We start from the raw sequence: 22063 nt of genomic DNA on the forward strand, positions 1-22063 counted from the left end.
AACATTTTGGTATCTATCCTTCCAGCTTTTTTTTTTTTTTTTTTTTTTTTTTGGTTGTTGATATTTTATATACACACACACACATATATACTTGTGTATATACAAGGGACCTCTTTTGTCCTCTATGTATGTATATATTCCCTTTTACCAAATTGAGATTATATCAAATGTTCTGTAATTTACTCCTTCCCCCTCCAAACTTAACACTACCATTTCAAGTCAATAAGCACACATTTACATCATCATTTTAAATCACTGTATGGTTTATTATAATTTATTTACTAATCTAGTGTTATTGGACATATGGTTGCCTAACCACTGCTTTTTGTCAACAACACCTCTAGGAACATTCTCATATATACCACTCTGAGCACCTGTCCCCGTTGCTCCTTAGGACAAATTCCCCAGGCACCCTGCCTTAAAAATAAATTATCACTCCTTAGTAGCTTGGTGTAATCACTCCTTTCTTTATGATAGTTATAAACCCCGACAAAAAGGGAGGTTTATTGGGTGTGAGGGTGGGTGGGTGTTTGAGAGAAGAATGGGACAGGAGGAAGAATGTCTCAGGGGCATAAGACATTACTAGAGGAATGTAGGACTTGGTGCCATGGGACTAATTAGCTATTCTAGGGTCAGACTGAAGGTGTTGGATTAAAAATTGAAACAAAAACCAACCAATCAACCAACCAAACAAACAAAACACAAAGCGGAGATGGGAAGCCTTCAACATTTGCTTTCCCGATTTGCGATTTCACCAACACTGGACCCTTGGCATGAAACCTTGGCATGAGCGTCTTTTTGGCCTTTTGGAAAATGTTTTAGCAATCAAGAACCACAAAAACAGTCATACTATTTGATTTAGTAATAGCACTCCTGGAAATATAACCTAAGGAACTAACACTAAAGAAAGATAAAGGTATGTGGGCAAAGATGTTTTGCTACTTAAAGTAGCAGAAACTTTTATCCTATGAAAATAGTCAACAGTTAAGAAAATTATAGTACAGCTACATGACAAAATAGCATGCAACTATCTGATCCTTACCAGCTGTGAGATCTTGGAGGAAATTACTTAACATCTCTTAACTGTTAAGTGGGGAAAAATAATCTTTATTATTGCAGGCTTTTCAGGATTAAAAAGATAGTATTTAAAAAGTGCCTAGCATAGTTGTTGGCTTATGATAAGTGTCAAATAAATATTAATAGCAGCTAAGTATACAAAGAATATTTTACAGTCATGGAAACAAATATGATAGGATGAAAAGCGACCCACAAAAGCATGCATGCACATGTCAGCCATGGGGAAGCCTGCATCGGGAACTGGAAATATTTTTTTGCCTCACTATGGACTTACTGGATATGGATCTCCAAGACCTGGAAAATGAGTTTTGTCACAACGGCCAGGGGTGTCAGGCTCTGAGAGGCTGTCTCTACTTAAAAGAAAATTAATGAAGGCCTGACCTAGACATTAGAGTGCCAGTGTATTGACTTAGAAAGAGAAATGCAAATATCATGTGGAACAGAGATACCTGTCCCAGCACTGTAATGCTTTCTCTCCCCAGAGGCAAGAAGCAGAGGGAGCCAATGCAGAAGCAGAAGCAGAAGCCCCAGCATATGATAAAATATGAGAAGCATCAAACCCTAATGCAAGAAGCAACAGAATTGTCCACTGTTAGATAAATGCAAAAACAAAACATGGTAAAAACATACAATGGAATACTCTATACCCTTAAGAAAGAAAGGTATTCTGAAACAGGCCGCAACATAGATGAACTTCAAAAGCATTATGCTAAGAGAAATAAGTCCAGACATAAAAGGACAAATATTGTATGATTCCATTTATTTATTTATTTTGAGATGGAGTTTTGCTCTTGTTGCCTAGGCTGGAGTGCAATGGCATGATCTCAGCTCACTGCAACCTCTGCCTCCCTGGTTCACAAAATTCTCCTGCCTCGGCCTCCCACATAGCTGGAATTACAGGCATGCACCACCACGCCTGGCTAATTTGTATTTTTAGTAGAGGCGGAGTTTCACCATGTTGGTCAGGCTGGTCTGGAACTCCTAACCTCAGGTGATCTGCCTGCCTTGGCCTCCCAAAGTGTTGGGATTACAGGCGTGAGCCACCGTGCCCAGCCGTGGAGTACCTAGTAGGCAAATACATAGAGACGGAGAGTACAACAGAGGTTACAGGTGGAAGGGGAATGGGAGTGACTGTTTAAAAGGTATGGAGTTTCAGTTTGGATGATGGTAAAGTTCTGGAGGTGGATGCTGGAGATGGTTGCACAACCATGTGAATGTACTTAATTCCACTGAATTGTATGCAAAAGAAGTTATGGTGGTAAATTTTATGTGATGTATATTTTACCACCAAAAGGAAAAGAAAAAAACCTAATGAGAGAGGCAATGTGACTTGGTGATCTTCAGAGGGCATGAGCTCTTAGGTTCATGTCCTCGCTCTGCCCGTTACTAGCCACATGTCCTGGGGCAAATCCCTTGCATTCTCTGTTACTCATCTGCAAAATGGAGGCCGTAGTGGCATCTACTTTCTGGAGTCATCATGAGGATTAAAATGAGTAGATCTAGGTAAAGTACTTTAGTTTTACAGCAATGCTGAACAAATAGTGAATCTTACATAATCCTGGGAAAATTTTTTTAAAGTGACATTCTTGGTTTCTCTTGAGAGAGCATTATGATGGGGACAGAAATACTCAAAGTCAGCGGGACTGACACATTATCTTTGTGCAGGAAGATCTATTGGGAAGGGTAAGGTTGCTTGGCAAACATGGAACCAGAACAAAACAATTAGAGAAATTGTGTATCTAATAGTATGCAGTGAAGACAGCCTGATTTTATCATAGGGATTGTCTTGCCAGCAGAAGTGGAAACACTCAAAACCCATTGACTAAAGCTCTGTGTCTCCCTGGGACTGCACTGGGCAGGGCGGCCAAGGCTTGCTTTTGTGACTTTTCTTTGCCAGCACATCCAAAGCTGGCCAATCCCTCTCCAAAGCATTCCAACATCCCATCTCCTTTGGGTGAACTGCCTCAATCTGCCCCATTCTAACATGTGTTGCCTTTACTATTTAGTTCCCTGACACTTCTATTTTTTTGGAAGGAAATATGGAAAAATGACAGCAGCCTGATTTATTGGTGGTTGCAGAACTGTGGGTGAAATATTTTCAGTTCTGTTACTGGAGCTATGATGGCTGTAAAATTTTAAAAACAGATTTTAAACAATCATGGTTGCCCAGTGTTTTTGCATTTGTAAGCTCTTTTCTGTTGGATGGGTCTGATTGTTCAGAGCACAGCAGGCAGCAGGAATAATGAGATATGAAAGGGATGCTAGATCATGCTCCTGGGCCCCATATTCATTCCAGCCTGTTACCCATCTCCCGATTGTCTTCAAACCCTAAGTGAGCCTAATGAGGGGCTTGATGTGGTGTCTGAATTTATGATGAACCCCATTCATTTGCTTTTACACTCCAGTAAACAGCTGTTGAGCTTCTTCCTCTAAGTGGTTTATTCTTAGCCTTATGTGGCTTAAAGTAACTTTAGAAACAGCAATGCTGTGTACACATATGTGCCTGCATGTTAACACCCCTCAGGTCAAGATCTGCCACTGCTGCCTTAGGATTTGATCACAGGTATGGACCCACCTGAATGGATGGGTACATGCCTCAAACGAGTGCCTTTAAATCTTACCTCACTCTAAAGAGGGGCTGGATCTCCCTGGACAGTGTTGGAGTCCGAGCTGATCTCTACTTCTTGTACTTGACTGGTAAGAGGAGAAGGAAACAGGGAAGGCTGGTCTCCCTGGAGCATGGGGTAGCAGATGTGGGCAGTCTGCTAGTCACATTCCTCAAACTGTACTGATCCAGGGTTCATGGGCCAATCTTCTATCTGTGTCTCTGTGTCTGAAGACTTTGTCTCAGAACTGCTGCAAGCTGGAAGTGCCAGGGGAGTTAACACTCCTGGGAGCAGCCTTCAACCAATGATTCTTGCTAATTGGGGCAAAAATATTCCAGTCCCTTCACCCCTTGAGTGGGATAATTGTGACTCATGTGTTTTATACTGTTTCCCAGATTTTTGCCATGAAATTCAGCTCCAGTTGCCCACTGCCATAGTAGGCTCACTCCACACCCCTGCCTGGCTCCTTCTCTTTGCTCTGTCACTTTCATTCTCCTCCAGTACTGGTCCCTGAACCTCCCAAATACACTTCCTGCACTAGAACCGCTGTATCAAGGCCTGCTTCTGGGAGAACCCACATGAAAACACATGATATAGAGAAAATAGCACAAGGTTTCAGACTAGAAGACACCAGTTTTATCCTAGCACTGTCACTTATGTGTCAATGACTTTGGGTAACTGACTTTAATCTCTCTGAGTTCTAGTTCCCTTAACTATAAGAAGTCAGAGCATAATAAAATCTACCCCATTCATTGGGCCATTCGCAAAGCCTGAGTGAGAATATGTAAGAGGAGAAACTGAATAGGATAAAGTTCTTTAGAGATGTTCATTATGTGGTTACGTGTGGCTCTGCCATCTCCCCTACTGTCTGCAGAATCTAGCCCTGCCCGCAGATATTCCTCTACACCATTCTTATTCTGATTCACGCTAATAACCTGTGTACATCTCAGGTGAATTAACATTATGAAAACTTCAGCTTTTGAGCACTTTATGGCTAATTCTTTATTTATAATTCTTTTTACCTCTGTTAATTACTATTAACATTTTCAAACTAAAGAAGAATTGAAAGAATAGGCCACTAAACCCTTGATTTGGATTCAACAACTTTAAACGGTTTGCCATATTTGCATTATCTATTGGTCTACGTTGCTACACTGTTTGAAATTAATTTCTAGATGCCATGATGCTTCACCCTTAAGTACTTCAGTATACAGCTCCCAATCTCGCACATGCGCAATTCCCTTCATACACCTAAGAAAATGAACTTGAATTTCATAATATCATCTAACATTCTACCTATTATATTCAAAGGTTCTACTTCTGCCAAGAATGTATTTTATAGCTCATTTATTGTTTAGCTAGGATCCACTCTAGGTTTACTGCAGAATGTCTGCTTAGAAACAATCATTCTGTCTCTGACTTCTGACTGTGTGTGTGCATGTGTGCGTGTGTGTGCACATATCTGAAGTATGTGTTAAAGATGTTCCCTGTGCATTCTTTCTCACTGAAACCAGATCAGCATTGTGGCTTTCTGGTCCTTGGGTGACAATGGGACAACCTGAGCCTTGTCTAGACGTGTGATCTTGGCTGGGCTGGTGGCCTCCACCAGCAGCAGAGGGTTCTAAGTGGGCGGTGACTGGCAAGTCTGCCTGGCTGTCTGTGCATGTCAGGGCTGCACCAACCACGTCTGTGGCTTCCTTCAGTGGTCACCTGCCAGATGCTTACACAGAAGTGCTGCCAGCAACGTCAGCTGTCAGTTGAGGAAGAAGGCAACCTGCCCACTGATTTAATGAGAGATGGATTTTTTTCCTTTTGGGGAAAAAAAATAAAACTATTTGGCAGGTAGAATGCCTGTTTAGACAAGTCAGTAAATGCTCTTATTCTAAATGGATGAATATTCCTATGTCCCTCCCTGTCTTCACAAAGATGTTGAAAAAATAGAGACAGAGGTTGATGGAGTGTGTTTAGAGAGCAAGAAGCACATGATTTGCAATAATAGTAATACATAGAGTCCCCAATAAATATGTACTGAGTAAATACATGAATAATACAAGCAAGCATTTATAGGTCTACTATGTGCTATCATCTCGTTTATTCTTCATAGCAACATTGTGATATAAGTGTTATCTCCATTTTATATATTAGAACCTGGGATTACTAACTGACTCAAGACCACACAGCTAGTAAGTAACAGAGCCATGATTTGAACGCAGCTGTCAGATTGCAACAACTGTGTTCTTTAACCGGAGTCCTAAGCAGTCAGTGCTATGCTCAGTCTGTACATTAAGCATCTCCAACCACAGACACTGCTACCACTTCTTGGTTAACATGCAGTACAGTGCATGGTACATTACAGTTGTTCAGGTAACGTTTATTGAATAAATGTGTAACCCAAGATAGGCATACAAAAGGTGACTATCAGATTCTCAGGACTCGCATTAATTTCCCAATGATCATATGCCTCCACCTGATTTCTCTCTCTCTTTTTTTTTAATCTTCCATGTCATTGTCTCTGTATGTTCTCCCACTAGCCCCAATTCTTCCCCCCAAAACCCTCTCCAGCCAGCCCAAAGCAGCATTCTTTTATGTTGCTATTTCCTACAAAAATGTAACGTGTCCCAAATGCACTAGGTACTGGCATTTCTAGGTGTTTTCTTTCCCAACAAGTCGTTCGTAGAGAAATGCCTTCCTGCAGAAATTAGAAGGGGAGGTGCTCTGCAGCTTCTAGAGACTGTGCTCTTTGGTTGTCTATTCTCCCAACAGGTACCTTTAGAGACTTACCAGAATAAAATGAAAGGTGCTGACATCTCAGATCTGGAAAGTCTACCTTAAAAACCAAATTTCTCCAAGGGAACCAATCAGGACACAAACTCTGCTTCATACTTTAGACCCTATGAATTCTGCTCTGCCAGTGAGTGAAGGACCAAAATAAAATAAAATCTGAGGGACCCTAAGAGTCATCAGCACATTCTCATTCCCTTTGGGGGTGAGAGGCGGCTCTGAGTGTCACATTCTTTTAGTTTGGTGAATCATAAGTTGTTTGGGACCTCCTGAATTCCCCATTTCCAATCTTTATCTCTTTCTACTCCAATTCAGGCTGGCACATAGGGACCAAAGGGTGCTTGGTGCATAGGCAGGTTGGTGGATATGTACCTAGGGCTCCATGTGGGAGGTGACACTAAGGCCTCAAGGGTAGGCTTAGCACTAGCCTAGGAATGCAGAGGGGAAAATGACAGGATGGAGAGATATTACCCTGTGTTCAGAGGCATGGCCTTCACATTCCTGGGACTTGTGGGCTGTTGGACAAAAGATCAGGCAATCCCAGCAACAGGGGATGGTGCTCTGCTGTGACAAGGAGGCCAAGTGCCATAGAAGAGCTCCAGGAGAGTGACATCTAAACTGGCAGAGGAAGGATGAATAGGCATTAATCAGACCAAGCCAGAAGACTGGAGAAGAGGGGAAGGATGGCCCATGGGAGAGGAAGCATGATGGAGAAAGAAGAGGGGCATGGAGGGAGCCGAAAGAAGTGGTGGGAACATAGATTGTGAGGCAGTAAGGGCCATATGATGAAGTTAGAGCAGGAGAGCAGGACCTCAAATATGAATGGCCCTGTGGGCCTGAGGCTGGAGGTTTGGAGGACTGTTGGAGGTGATAGGGAGGGAGGGATGTAGAGCAGCTGAGTTCTGAGAGCTGTTTCGCTGCCCTCTCCCTTGTCCTCCACTAGGCTGAACATCTCCATCTAGATTTCCACAATTATTGTATCCCACATGGTCAAAGTTAACTTAAATCCTCCCTACCAAAGCTTTCTTTTTCTTTACTATTTCAATTCATGACAGCACCATATAGTCACTCAAAGTAGAAACCTTATATCGCAAATGACAAACAGATTTACATTTGGCTATCAACTCCAATTACTATGTAATAGTGGCCTGATGCACTGTGTTGAGGAGGATTCCAAGGCCAAGTCATGCCTCAGAGGGAAGGAGTACAGGGTAACGAGCCTTGCAATGGGCTGGGGAAGGAGGCTGGGGACACTAGGGCCGTATGTTTGTTAGCCGAGCCTTAGAGTTACCTAGACTTTTTTCTTTTTCCTTTCACATGCAGTAGATCCCAGAGTCCATTTCTCTCATTCTGACTCCTTTCTCTCCATTTCTACTCTCCTTCTCAGTTCTGGTCTTTTTATCTTTCAGTCGATCTCTATCACCAGGTTCCTAAGTGGGCTCCCCGCCTTAGGGCTCTTTCAGCTCTAATCTATCTTGCCCCTGGCCACAGGGCATGGCAATTTCTCCAAGCATAGTCTCACATTGCTGAAAATGCCCAGTGTTCCTGGAATTACTTTCAGTTCCCAATAGGCCATGCTTCTCCAGGCCCCCCAACCCCAGCTTTTTACCCTATGCTGTTTCTCCTCTCTAGTATACCCTTCTTCACAGTCCTGGCTCCACAGCCTCATCCTATAATGTGTTGATATGGCATAGCCTATTCTGGAAGCTTTTTCTGCCTGGCAAACTCCTCTCCTTCACCTTCCCAAAGCAGTGTGAGCGGCTTCTTCTTCCATGTGCTTCTGTAGCATTTTGCAGATTAAACTATTACTTGTTACTTCACTGCATTTGCACTTATGTGACTATAGAGTCACTCAAAGTAGAAACCTTATATCACAGATGACAAATAGATTTACATTTGACTATCAACTCCAATTACTATGTAATAGTGGCCTGATGCACTGTGTTGAGGAGGATTCCAAGGCCAAGTCATGCCTCAGAGGGAAGGAGTACAGGGTAATGAGCCTTGCAATGGGCAGGGGAAGGAGGCTGGGGACACGAGGGCCGTAGGTTTGTTAGCCGAACCTTTGGTGGTTCACTCATTTATTCATTTGACAGATATTTATTGAGCAGCTTCTATACACCCGGGGCTGCAGATAGAGTGATAAACTAAACAAAATCCCTGATCTCAAGAAGGTTACATCCTTGTATGTGTGTGTACATACAATATGAAAATAAACAAGTACATAATTTAATATCAGATGAAAAAGAAAACAAAGGTTGAGAGATAGTGGGGTGCTGTTTTAACTAGGGTGAACATGAAAAATATTTTTAATCGAGTGACATTTGAGCAGAGATTTGAATGAAGTGTCAGTAAGCCAAACTGACATTTGGGGAAGAGAGTTGCAGGCAGAGGCAATGGTGTGCAAATGTCCTGAGGCACTTATGAGGGATGTATGAGGAATAGCAGGAAGCAACTCTGGAAATGACTGAGTGAGAGGGAATGTGTCAGAGCTGAGGTCAGAGAAGGAGCAGAGATGGGACATAGCACGTTGGTCCTTTGGAACATAAAGGTGTTTGGAATTTAACCTTTGTAAGCAGGAAAGCATTTGATGCATTTTGAGCAGAGGAATGAAATAATCTGCTTCATCCTTGAAAAGGTTTGGGCTGGCTTCTGTAGTGTTGAGAATACATTATGGGGACAAGGGCAGAAGTAATACTCAAGGCTGAGACGATAGTGTGGACCAGGGTGGTAGTGGTGGTGGTAGTGAGGAGAGAATAAATTTGCAATATATTTTCAAGATAGAGCCAATAGGATCTCCTGACAGATTAGATGTGGAGAGAAAGAGAGAATCAGTCAATCAAGGGGACTGCAAGAAACTGCATCTTAATGATTCAGTCTCATGTCAGTATCTCCTTGTAGACCAATAATTCTTAACCTACTGCTTCCCAATCCCATTTGTCTTATACTCTGGATGTCTTTGAGAATCTGATAAGAGCTATGAAATTTTCTCCCTGAAAAAATTCACTGTCTGTATATATATACAGATGGGGTGTGTGTGTGTGTGTGTGCGTGTGCATGCATATGTGTGTGTGGGCATGTATATACACACAAAATTTTGTCTATAATTTCAGGAGTCACAGACCCTCTGAATCCTATTCACAAATCCTGGGATCAATGTCCCTGCCCCAACCCTTGAGCTCCTTGAGAGCCAGCCATGCCATATTCATCTTCATTTCCTTGCAGAGTAACCTGAACACAGTCGCTGCTCAGTAAATGTACTGAAATGAATGAGTGAAAAACAGCTGCTTCTTTATTTTAACTCTTGATTCGTCCTGGCAAAAAAGAAGCATGTCCCATTTACACCCTGACTAGTAACTGGGGCTATCATTGCAATGCAGTAACAAGCAAACCAAGCCAATAAACAAAAGCTGGAGAAGGGGGAGCAGGAAAAATGAGGCAAGAGAATTAAGGCAGAAAAGCATTTTTAAAAACCTGTTCAGTTCAAAATGCATTGGCAGAAATATACAGGGAGAAAAACATGTGAGTAAAAATGTAATCATTTTACTGGTAACATTGGGACATTTTCCACCTCAGCTGCAGGCAGAGAGAGTGGCTTGTTTCGAGGTTCCAGGGTCTTGGTTTGCAACCAAGTGCCTAGGGAAGATACTCAGAAGGAGTGGAAGTGAGAGCTTCATTCTAAGCATCCCAAACTCAGAGGAGCATCCTTAGTTCAGAGCCTTCCTGGGATGGGGGTGGGAGTATTAGAGAAAGGCCTGATGGAAAGGTCTGATAGAACCGAGGACCAAAGCACAAGCATGTCATCTAAACCCCAAAGCAGTGCAGTTTGAAATGATCACGCTGGCTCCTGGGAGCCTGAAAATTAACCTGGTTCTTAGGACAAATTGATCATACAAGCAAGTGGCTTTCTAGAGGGTGCCAAGAGGATATTGTCTAGATGAAGGACTTTCTCCTTGTGAATTTAACAGAAGAATTTAACTTATTTAGAAGTTGAAGAAATCCAGGAGGAAGTCTCCATCTCCTTTTAACTCCTTTTAACAATGGAGTTAGAAACCATAAAAATAAAGTAAACTAAAAGCAACCCTGAATAGCACAAATTTAGTTGGTTGTAATAGACTCTGCTGATTTTATACAGTTAATGATTCAAATTGAGCAGGTATTTATTAAGTCTGACCCTGCCCTGTGTCATATTTGCTTTAACTCAGATAGTGACCCGCTAAGTTGGTATTATTCCTCTTCTCCTTTCAGGTGAAGGATCTAGTGCTTGGAGAAGTGTACACTGCTATAAAGCAATAGTGAGAACTAGGCCCAGACAGGGCTGACTCCAAGTCCCTACTCTGTCATTCACTAGGCTGCCTTTTTCATTGTCTACATGCTCATCCAAAAGAAAAACAATTAGCACTCTTGTTCTGTGAGTCAGAGGGGAGGCTGGAAAAGGCTGTCTGCTCACCCTTCCTTCCAGGTTACACATCGCAGGGAAGAATGCTATGTATGGGAGGCCTGGCCCTGGGGGAGAGCCAGGCCTGGGCAGGCAGTTACCAGGGAACTGGGCTCCATTGTCCTGGGTTCTGTTGCTGGTGTCTCTTTGCATCTTGTTTCACAGCTCCTGCTTGAGAAGCCAGCTTGGAATGTGTTCCAAGCTGAAATTTCAGGAGAAAAAAAATGTTCCCTGTCTTTCTGGGACAAGGTGGCTGGCCAGGTGGAGATATATAGCAATCAGGACTGATTAGGTTCATATCTTGTTCATTTTCCTACGTATGCCCAGGAGCCTGGGGGTTGGTTATCATTTTGGTCTTTGTTTTCAGGAAGTTTTGTTTTGTCTCAAAGTGTGAAAAGGCCATGGACTCTCTTATGATCTGCAGCAAATAGCAAGACAAGGTAGCAGGGGCACTTGGGAGAGAAGGCAACCTGTGTCTCTAATGTGTCTCTTCCGAGCTTCTTATGGTAGAGAGAGCAGAACTCTCAGTCAGGGAAAAAAGTCTTAAGAGGCTCTTAATAGGAAATATGCTGCCACTTGCTATCTACCCAATGGCTCCTAATCCTCTTTTGTGAGCTGAAATCCCCTTGAATTGGATTATAACATTCCTCTTGGTAGAAGGCACTTCGCTTGAAAATGCAAAGCCCTTGATAGTGAAAGAAAAACAAACACTAATTTGAATTTTTTTTGCCTTAGGAAACAAGATATGGGTAGAAGCCTTGAAGGAGCCCTGCTCCTGCCTTTTGAACCCTCAGTTGCCCGATGTGCAGCATGCGCTGAGGTCTCAAGACAGAAGGCATCCCCCTCTCTGCCAGCTTCAAGTCAATTGACATTTGCATGAGTCATGCTTACTTTCACTTCCTAAAAAAAATGTTTTAGGGGGGGCGTGCCCAAGAGGGCCGAATAGGAACAACTCCAGCCTCCAGCTCCCAGCATGAGTGACACAAAAGACGGGTGATTTCTGCATTTTCAACTAAGGTACTGGGTTCATCTCACTGCGGAATGCCAGACAATCGGTGCTGGTCAGCTGGTGCAGCCTGACCAGTGAGAGTTGAAGTAGGGCGAGGCATCACCTCACCTCGGAAGTGCAAGGGGGAAGGGAATCCCTTTTCCTAGCCAAGGGAAACTGAGACACACAACACCTGGAAAATCAGGTAACTCCCACCCTAATACTGCACTTTACCAAGGGTTTTAGCAAATGGCACACCAGGAGATTATATCCCACACCTGGCCCAGAGGGTCCCACACCCACGGAGCCTCTCTCATTGCTAGCACAGCAGTCTAAGATCTAACTGCAAAGCGGCAGCCAGGGGCGCCTGCCATTGCTGAGGCTTAAGTGGGTAAGCAAAGCCACTGGGAAGCTCAAATTGGGTGGAGCCCACCACAGCTCGAGGAGGCTGGCCTGCCTCTGTAGACTCCTCCTCTGGGGACAGGGTATAGCTAAACAAAAAGCAGCAGAAACCTCGGCAGAGGTAAATGCCCCTGTCTGATAACTTTGAAGAGAGCAGTGGATCTCCCAGCACAGAGGTTGAGATCTGAGAATGGACAGACTGCCTGCTCAAATGGATCCCTGACCCCTGAGTAGCCTAACTGGGAGACATCCCCCACTACGTGCAGACTGACACCTCACACCTCACATGGCGGGGTACAACCCTGAGATGAAGCTTCCAGAGCAAGAATCAGACAACAACACTCGCTGTGCAGCAATATTCTATCTTCTGCAGCCTCCGCAACTGATATCCCAGCAAATAGGGTCTGGAGTGGACCTCAAGCAAACTCCAACAGACCTAAAGCTGAGGGTCCTGACTGTTAGAAGGAAAACTAACAAACAGAAAGGGCACCCACACCAATACCCCATCAGTACGTCACCATCATCAAAGACCAAAGGCAGATAAAAACACAAAGATGGGGAAAAAGCAGTGCAGAAAAGCTGGAAGTTCAAAAAATCAGAGCGCATCTCCCCCTCCAAAGGAACGCAGCTCATCACAAGTGACAGAACAAAGCTGGACAGCAAATGACTTTGACAAGTTGAGAGAAGAAGGCTTCAGACAAAGCTGGACAGAGAATGACTTTGACAAGTTGAGAGAAGAAGGCTTCAGTTGATCAAACTTCTCAGAGTTAAAGGAGGAGCTATGTAACCAATGCAAAGAAACTAAAAACCTTGAAAAAAGAATGGATGAATGGATAACTAGAATAATCAATGCAGAGAAGACCTTAAAAGAACTGATAGAAATGAAAACCATAAGACGAGAAATACATGACAAATGCACAAGCTTCAGTAACTGACTTGATCAACTGGAAGAAAGAGTATCAGTGATTGAAGATCAAATGAATGAAATGAAGCGAGAAGAGAAGTGTGGAGAAAAAAGAGTAAAAAGAAATGAACAAAGCCTCCAAGAAGTATGGGATTATGTGAAAAGACCAAATCTACGTCTGATTGGTGTGCCTGAAAGTGATGGGGAGAATGGAACCAAGTTGGAAAACACTCTTCAGGATATCATCCAGGAGAACTTCCCCAACCTAGTAAGGCAGGCCAACATCCAAATTCAGGAAATACAGAGAACACCACAAAGATACTCCTTGAGAAGAGCAACTCCAAGACACATAATTGTCAGATTCACCAAAGTTGAAATGAAGGAAAAAATGTTAAGGGCAGCCAGAGAGAAAGGTCCGGTTACACACAAAGGGAAGCCCATCAGACTTACAGCAAATCTCTCGGCAGAAACTCTACAAGCCAGAAGAGTGTGGAGGCCAATATTCAACATTCTTAAATAAAAGAATTTTCAACCCAGAATTTCATATCCAGCCAAACTAAGTTTCATAAGTGAAGGAGAAATAAAATCCTTTACAGACAAGCAAATGCTTAGAGATTTTGTCATCACCAGGCCTGCCCTATAAGAGATCCTGAAGGAAGCACTAAACATGGAAAGGAACAACAGGTACCAGCCATTGCAAAAACATGTCAAAATGTAAAGTCCATCGATGCTAGGAAGAAACTGCATCAACTAGTGAGCAAAATGACCAGCTAATATCATAATGACAGGATCAAGTTCACACATAACAATATTAACCTTCAATATAAATGGACTAAATGGTCCAATTAAAAGACACAGACTGGCAAATCGGATAAAGAGTCAAGACCCATCAGTTTGCTGTATTCAGGAGAACCATCTCACATGCAGAGACACACATAGGCTCAAAATAAAGGGATGGAGGAAGATCTACCAAGCAAATGGAAAACAAAAAAAAAGCAGGGGTTGCAATCCTAGTCTCTGATGAAACGGACTTTAAACCATCAAAGATCAAAAGAGACAAAGAAGGCCATTACATAATGGTAAAGGGATCAATTCATCAGGAAGAGCTAACTATCCTAAATATATATGCACCCCATACAGGAGCTCCCAGATTCATAAAGCAAGTCCTTAGAGACTTACAAAGAGACTTATACTCCCATACAATAATAATGGGAGACTTTAACACCCCACTGTCAACATTAGACAGATCAACAAGACAGAAAGTTAATAAGGATATCCAGGACTTGAATTCAACTCTGCACCAAGCGGACCTAATAGACATCTACAGGACTCTCCACCCCAAATCAACAGAATATACATTCTTCTCAGCACCACATCGCACTGATTCCAAAATTGACCACATAGTTGGAAGTAAAGCACGCCTCAGCAAATGTAAAAGAACAGAAATTATAACAAACTGTCTCTCAGACCACAGTGCCATTAAACTAGAACTCAGGACTAAGAAACTCAATCAAAATCACTCAACTACATGGAAACTGAACAACCTGCTCCTGAATGACTACTGGGTACATAATGAAATGAAGGCAGAAATAAAGATGTTCTTTGAAACCAATGAGAACAAAGATACAACATACCAGAATCTCTGGGACACATTTAAAGCAGTGTGTAGAGGGAAATTTATAGCACTAAATGCTCACAAGAGAAAGCAGGAAAGATCTAAAATTGACACCTTAACATCACAATTAAAAGAACTAGAGAAGCAAGAGCAAACACATTCGAAAGCTAGCAGAAGGCAAGAAATAACTAAGATCAGAGCAGAACTGAAGGAGATAGACACACAAAAAACCCTTCAAAAAATCAATGAATCCAGGAGCTGGTTTTTTGAAAAGATCAACAAAATTGATAGACCGCTAGCAAGACTAATAAAGAAGAAAAGAGAGAAGAATCAAATAGATGCAATAAAAAATGATAAAGGGGATATCACCACGGACCCCACAGAAACACAAACTACCATCAGAGAATACTATAAACATCTCTACACAAATAAACTAGAAAACCTAGAAGAAATGGATAATTTCCTGGACACTTACACTCTTCCAAGACTAAACCAGGAAGAAGTTGAATTCCTGAATAGACCAATAGCAGGCTCTGAAATTGAGGCAATAATTAATAGCCTATCAACCAAAAAAAGTCCAGGACAGCTGAATTCTACCAGAGGTACAAGGAGGAGTTGGTACCATTCCTTCTGAAACTATTACAATCAATAGAAAAAGAGGGAATCCTCCCTAACTCATTTTATGAGGCCAATATCATCCTCATACCAAAGTCTGACAGAGACACAACAAATAAAGAGAATTTTAGACCAATATCCCTGGTGAACATAGGTGCAAAAATCCTCAACAAAATACTGGCAATCCGAATCCAGCAGCACATCAAAAAGCTTATCCGCCGTGATCAAGTGGGCTTCATCCCTGGGATGCAAGGCTGGTTCAACAGATGCAAATCAATAAACGTAATCCAGCATATAAACAGAACCAAAGACGAAAACCACATGATTATCTCAATAGATGCAGAAAAGACCTTCAACAAAATTCAACAGCCCTTCATGCTAAAAACTCTTAATAAATTCGGTATTCATGGAACGTATCTCAAAATAATAAGAGCTATTTATGACAAACCCACAGCCAATATCATACTGAATAGGCAAAAACTGGAAGCATTCCCTTTGAAAACTGGCACAAGACAGGGATGCCCTCTCTCACCACTCCTATTCAACATAGTGTTGGAAGTTCTGGCTAGGGCAATTAGGCAAGAGAAAGAAATAAAGGGTATTCAGTTAGGAAAAGAAGAAGTTAAATTGTCCCTGTTTGCAGATGACATGATTGTATATTTAGAAAATCCCATTGTCTCAGTCCAAAATCTCCTTAAGCTGATAAGCAACTTCAGCAAAGTCTCAGGATACAAAATCAATGTGCAAAAATCACAAGCATTCTTGTACACCAGTAACAGACAAACAGAGAGCCAAATCATGAATGAACTTCCATTCACAATTGCTTCAAAGAGAATAAAATACCTAGGAATCCAACTTACAAGGGATGTAAAGGACCTCTTCAAGGAGAACTGCAAACCACTGCTCAGTGAAATCAAAGAGGACACAAACAAATGGAAGAACATACCATGCTCATGGATAGGAAGAATCAATATTGTGAAAATGGCCATACTGCCCAAGGTAATTTATAGATTCAATGCCATTCCCATGAAGCTACCAATGACTTTCTTCACAGAATTGGAAAAAACTGCTTTAAAGTTCATATGGAAACAAAAAAGAGCCTGCATTGCCAAGACAATCCTAAGCCAAAAGAACAAAGCTGGAGGCATCATGCTACCTGACTTCAAACTATACTACAAGGCTACAGTAACCAAAACAGCATGGTACTGGTACCAAACAGAGACATAGACCAATGGAACAGAACAGAGCCCTCAGAAATAATACCACACATCTACAGCCATCTGATCTTTGACAAACCTGAGAAAAACAAGAAATGGGGAAAGGATTCCCTATTTAATAAATAGTGCTGGGAAAATTGGCTAGCCGTAAGTAGAAAGCTGAAACTGGATCCTTTTCTTACTCCTTATACGAAAATTAAATCAAGATGGATTAGAGACTGAAATGTTAGACCTAAAACCATAAAAACCCTAGAAGAAAACCTAGGTAATACCATTCAGGACATAGGCATGGGCAAGGAATTCATGTCTAAAACACCAAAATTGGCAACAAAAGCCAAAATTGACAAATTGGATCTAATTAAACTAAAGAGCTTCTGCACAGCAAAAGAAACTACCATCAGAGTGAACAGGCAACCTACAGAATGGGAGAAAATTTTTGCAATCTACTCATCTGGCAAAGGACTAATATCCAGAACCTATAAAGAACTCAATCAAATTTACAAGAAGAAAAGCAAACAACTCCATCAAAAAGTGGGCAAAGGATATGAACAGACACTTCTCAAAAGAAGACATTCATACAGCCAACAGACACATGAAAAAATGCTCATCATCACTCGCCATCAGAGAAATGCAAATCAAAACCACAATGAGATACCATCTCACACCAGTTAGAATGGCAATCATTAAAAAGTCAGGAAACAACAGGTGCTGGAGAGGATGTGGAGAAATAGGAACACTTTTACACTGTTGGTGGGACTGTAAACTAGTTCAACCATTATGGAAAACAGTGTGGCGATTCCTCAAGGATCTAGAACTAGAAATACCATTCAACTCAGCCATCCCATTACTGGGGATATACCCAAAGCATTATAAATCATGCTGCTATAAAGACACATGCACACGTATGTTTATTGCGGCACTATTCACAATAGCAAAGACTTGGAATCTACCCAAATGTCCATCAGTCACAGAGTGGATTAAGAAAATGTGGCACATATACACCATGGAATACTATGCAGCCATAAAAAAAGGATGAGTTTGTGTCCTTTGTAGGGACATGGATGAAGCTGGAAACCATCATTCTCAGCAAACTATCGCAAGAACAGAAAACCAAATACCGCATGTTCTCACTCATAGGTGGGAATTGAACAGTGAGATCACTTGGACACAGGAAGGGGAATATCACACACTTGGTCCTATTGGCGGGAGGTGGAGGGGGGAAGGATAGCATTAGGAGATACCTAATGTAAAAGATGAGTTAATGGGTGCAGCACACCAACATGGCACATGTATACATATGTAACAAACCTGCACATTGTGCACATGTACCCTAGAACTTAAAGTATAATAAAAAAATAAAAATAAATAGTTTAGGCCAGGCGCTGTGGCTTATGCCTGTAATTCCAGCACTTTGGGAGGTGGAGGTGGGCGGATCACCTGAGGTTGAGACCAGCCGGACCAACACGGTGAAACCTCATCTCTACTAAAAATACAAAATTAGCCAGTCGTGGTGGCACATGCCTGTAATCCTAGCTACTTGGGAGGCTGAGGCAGGAGAATCACTTGAACCTGGGAGGCGGAGGTTGCAGTGAGCTGAGATCACGGCATTGCACTCCAGCCTGGGCAACAAGAGTGAAACTCCATCTAAACAACAACAACTATATATATATGTGTGTATGTGTGTATGTGTGTATGTGTATATATACACATATACACACACATATATATGTGCATATATATGCATATATATATATATAAAAACACTCAACAATGGGAAAAGAAAATCTTGTTTAGAAGCCAAAGAGACCTTTGAAAAGACCTATTAATTACCTCAAAGCTTCCCTCCATACAGGGATAAATGCTTGTAACTAGCTCAAGTTTGTAACCTGAAATTGGATTGACAAGTGTCAGACAATGAGGTCAGGTGCAGTGGCTCACGCCTGTAATCCCAGCACTCTGGGAGGCTGAGGCAGGAGGTTTGCTTGAGCTTACGAGTTCAAGACCATCCTGGGCAACATAGTGAGACCTCAACTCTACCAAAAATAAAAAAATTAGCCAGGTGCAGTCCCAGCTACTCAGGAGACTAAGATGGATAGCTTGAGCTCAGGAGTTGTAGACTGCAGTGAGCTGTGATTGCACCACTGCACTCCAGCCTGGGTGACAGAGCAAGACCTTGTCTCAAAAAAAAAAAAAAAAAGATGATGACAAATGTCTGTGACTTGGGGAGGAGAAGGGAGATAAACTGGCGACTATAAAAGATTGGTGAACAGAAGAAGTGCCATTGCTAGAAGTACATATTTCTTGCTGATTGTAACTCAGATTTCTCTCGTATAGACCACAGCATTTTTTCCTAGACCCACATCCCACCTCTGGCCTGTTCTCTTGTCTTCACTTACCTGATCCTGCACCCTCTCTTGCCCGTTGGCTTGGCAGTCACGTACCTCCGTTTTCTGAATGCTGCTGCAGGGGCAGAGGTGGGCCCTGGGGCTTTGCTGTGGTTGGGGGTGCAGAAAGGGGCCTGGGAAGAGCCAGGCCTTGGTGAGGAGCAGAAAGGGGCCCCTTATCAGCACCAGGGCAAGCACAGGGGCATGGCCTGTGGGATGTGATTAAAGATCTTGGCTTTCAGCGGTGCTGAGAGTCACTTCTGTTTAATCACTTTGCGCTTAATATTGTGCAGGTTTAGAAAGGTCTGGCAAGTTCGTGATTTCTTCAGTCCACTGTGGGAGGTCCTGTGAAAACTGTAGCAGTTTCCATACTCTTGGGAGTCTTTTAATCAGAAAGTAACAGGAATTGTGAATACTACAAAGCAAATGAGTGAAAGGGTCTCACTCCCAGCCTTACCCACGCTGCTTCCTGCCCTTGCCTTAGACCTCAAACCTGGCAAACCTTCTTAGGTAAGGAGCTGAAACCACCAGCTCATGGTGACACAAATTGCTTTTGCCTTATCTGGGTAGGGATGAAACATTTTCTTCCTATTTCTCAAAAACTTAAAAGCCAAGCAAATAGGATTTCTAAACAAAGAGGGACTTAAAACGGGAGACTAGCTGTCATTACCGGTTTTCTTCTCCCAAAGCATATCCACAATTGCTCTCTGGGAAAAGTGGTAGACCTGCTTGAGGTGGCTAAGGAACCATTATGTCTGTTCCCCTCAAGGAGGAAAACCTTATTTGGCAGAGCCAGGAGATTCTGGACTGTAGGTCGGGAGATTCCCAAGTAGCCTGCTCAGATGAGACAAAATAGGTAAGGAATATAGGCCTTATCTCCATTTTTCACTTACTTTTAAATATCTTTCATATTTTATGAATGGGTAATCTATATGCATGATACAAAATTGGAGAGATCCCAAGAGTAGACAGTGAAAAGTCTTTTTATTCCCCCTTCTTCTGAGCCCTGATTAATCTCTGTGGAGGCAACAGCATGTGGGGGAGATTGGAAAGAGGAGACAGGAGTCAGGCACTCGGCTCAAGTGCTGGCAGAAGAGCCTGGGAGGGTGGTGTGGAAAAGAATAGAGGAAATCGGCATGACTGTGTCACTGAGGAGGAATGGGAGGAACTGGGAGGTGTAAAATATCAGAAATGGAGGCCTCATGAGGGGAGAGTCTATGATGGGAGGAAAGTGATGAGCCTGTTTCTTTTTTTTTTAATTTAAAAAAATCCTTTATTTCAAATATTTTCTCTATTGTTTTTTACTTTTTTTTTTAATTTTACTTTAGGTTCTGGGATACGTGTGCAGAATGTGCAGGTTTGTTACACAGGTATACGTTTGCCATGGTGGTTTGCTGCACCCATCAACCCATCATCTAGGTTTTAAGCCCTGCATGCATTAGGTATTTGTCCTAATGCTCTCCTTCTCCTTGTCCCCCACCCCCCAACAGGTTCCAGTGTGCGATGTCCCCCTCCTGTGTCCATGTGTTCTCATTTTTCAAATCCCACTTATGAGTGAGAACGTGCAGTGTTTGATTTTCTGTTCTTGTGTTAGTTTGCTGAGAATGATGGTTTCCAGCTTCATCCATGAACCTGCAAAGGACATGAACTCATCCTTTTTTATGGTTGCATAGTATTCCATGGTGTATATGTGCCACCTTTTCTTTATCCAGTCTGTCATTGATGGGCATTTGGGTTGGTTCCAAGTCTTTGCTATTGTGAATAGTGCTGCAATAAACATATGTGAGCATGTGTCTTTATAGGAGAATAATTTATAGTACTTTGGGTATATACCCAGTGATGGGATTGTTTCTAACACAGAGATTTTATCTGTGTTCATTAGGTGAACTCCCCTTAAATTCCCCTTTGGGCACCTCCTTGGTGACATTTTCTTTATTCTTCTCTTCAAAAGTTCAACCTTACTGCTATGCTTTGACATACCTTCATTTTACAACTTAGTTCACCATGTTGTCATTATCCATTATGCTGGGCTTCCTAGAGTGTCTTTCTCACTTCTCATTTTCACATTTCTGGCACCAACAACAGTAATAGCAACAATAACAGAAATTATCTCATTAAATCCTTTCAATTCCCCTGTGAAGTGGATACCTATTTTGGGGGGCTTTTGTTTTTGTGTTTGAGACAGGGTCTCACTCTGTCACTCAGGCTGGAGTGCAGTGTTCCAGTCACAGCTCACTGCAGCCTCAACCTCCTGGGCTCAAGTGACCCTCCTACCTCAACCTCTGGAATAGCTGGAACTACAGGCACACACCAACACTCTAGGCTAATTTTTGTACTTTTTGTAGAGACAGGGTTTCACCATGTTTCCCAGACTGGTCTCAAACTCCTGACTTCAAGCAATTCACCTATCTCAGCCTCCCAAAGTGCTGGGATTACAAGCGTGAGTCACTGTACCTGGCTTAGATACCTATTGTTAGCCCCATTTTATAGATGAGGAAACTAAGACATAGAGAAACTAATTGCCAGGGTGGCATTGCTGGTAGTTTGACTCAGGATTGGTATCTGAGCATTCTAACTACAGAACTTACACTCTGATCCTCCAACCACACCGTTTTGATAATAGTGATAACATTTGGGGGCCACTTAGGGGAAACTAAGGACTAGACAAACCACTTTGGGAGGTTAATCTCATTTTTGTCCTCTTTTTGCCAATAAAAACAAGTCTTAAGTCATGCCCAAGAAAGGAAAGGGTCTGGATCCATGTCTTCAGACTCTCAGATACTGTTCTCTACCCCCAGCATGTGTGCTTATTAGATATTTATAGAACAAATATATGAATCAAATAAAAGGAGAGAGTGGGTGAAGAAAGAAGAAAGAAGGAAGAAGAGGAAAAAAGGAGCAAAGGAAGTAAAGGAAGAGAAATCAAACAGAATACTTCACTCAACTATCTCTTAAACTCAATAGAAGCTTGCTGGTAATGCAAATATCATAATTCACACAGTGTACTGTGTGAACATTTCGAAAGAAGATTCTAGG

This window comes from Theropithecus gelada, chromosome 14 (assembly GCF_003255815.1).
Source record: "Theropithecus gelada isolate Dixy chromosome 14, Tgel_1.0, whole genome shotgun sequence".
Lineage (NCBI taxonomy): Eukaryota > Metazoa > Chordata > Mammalia > Primates > Cercopithecidae > Theropithecus > Theropithecus gelada.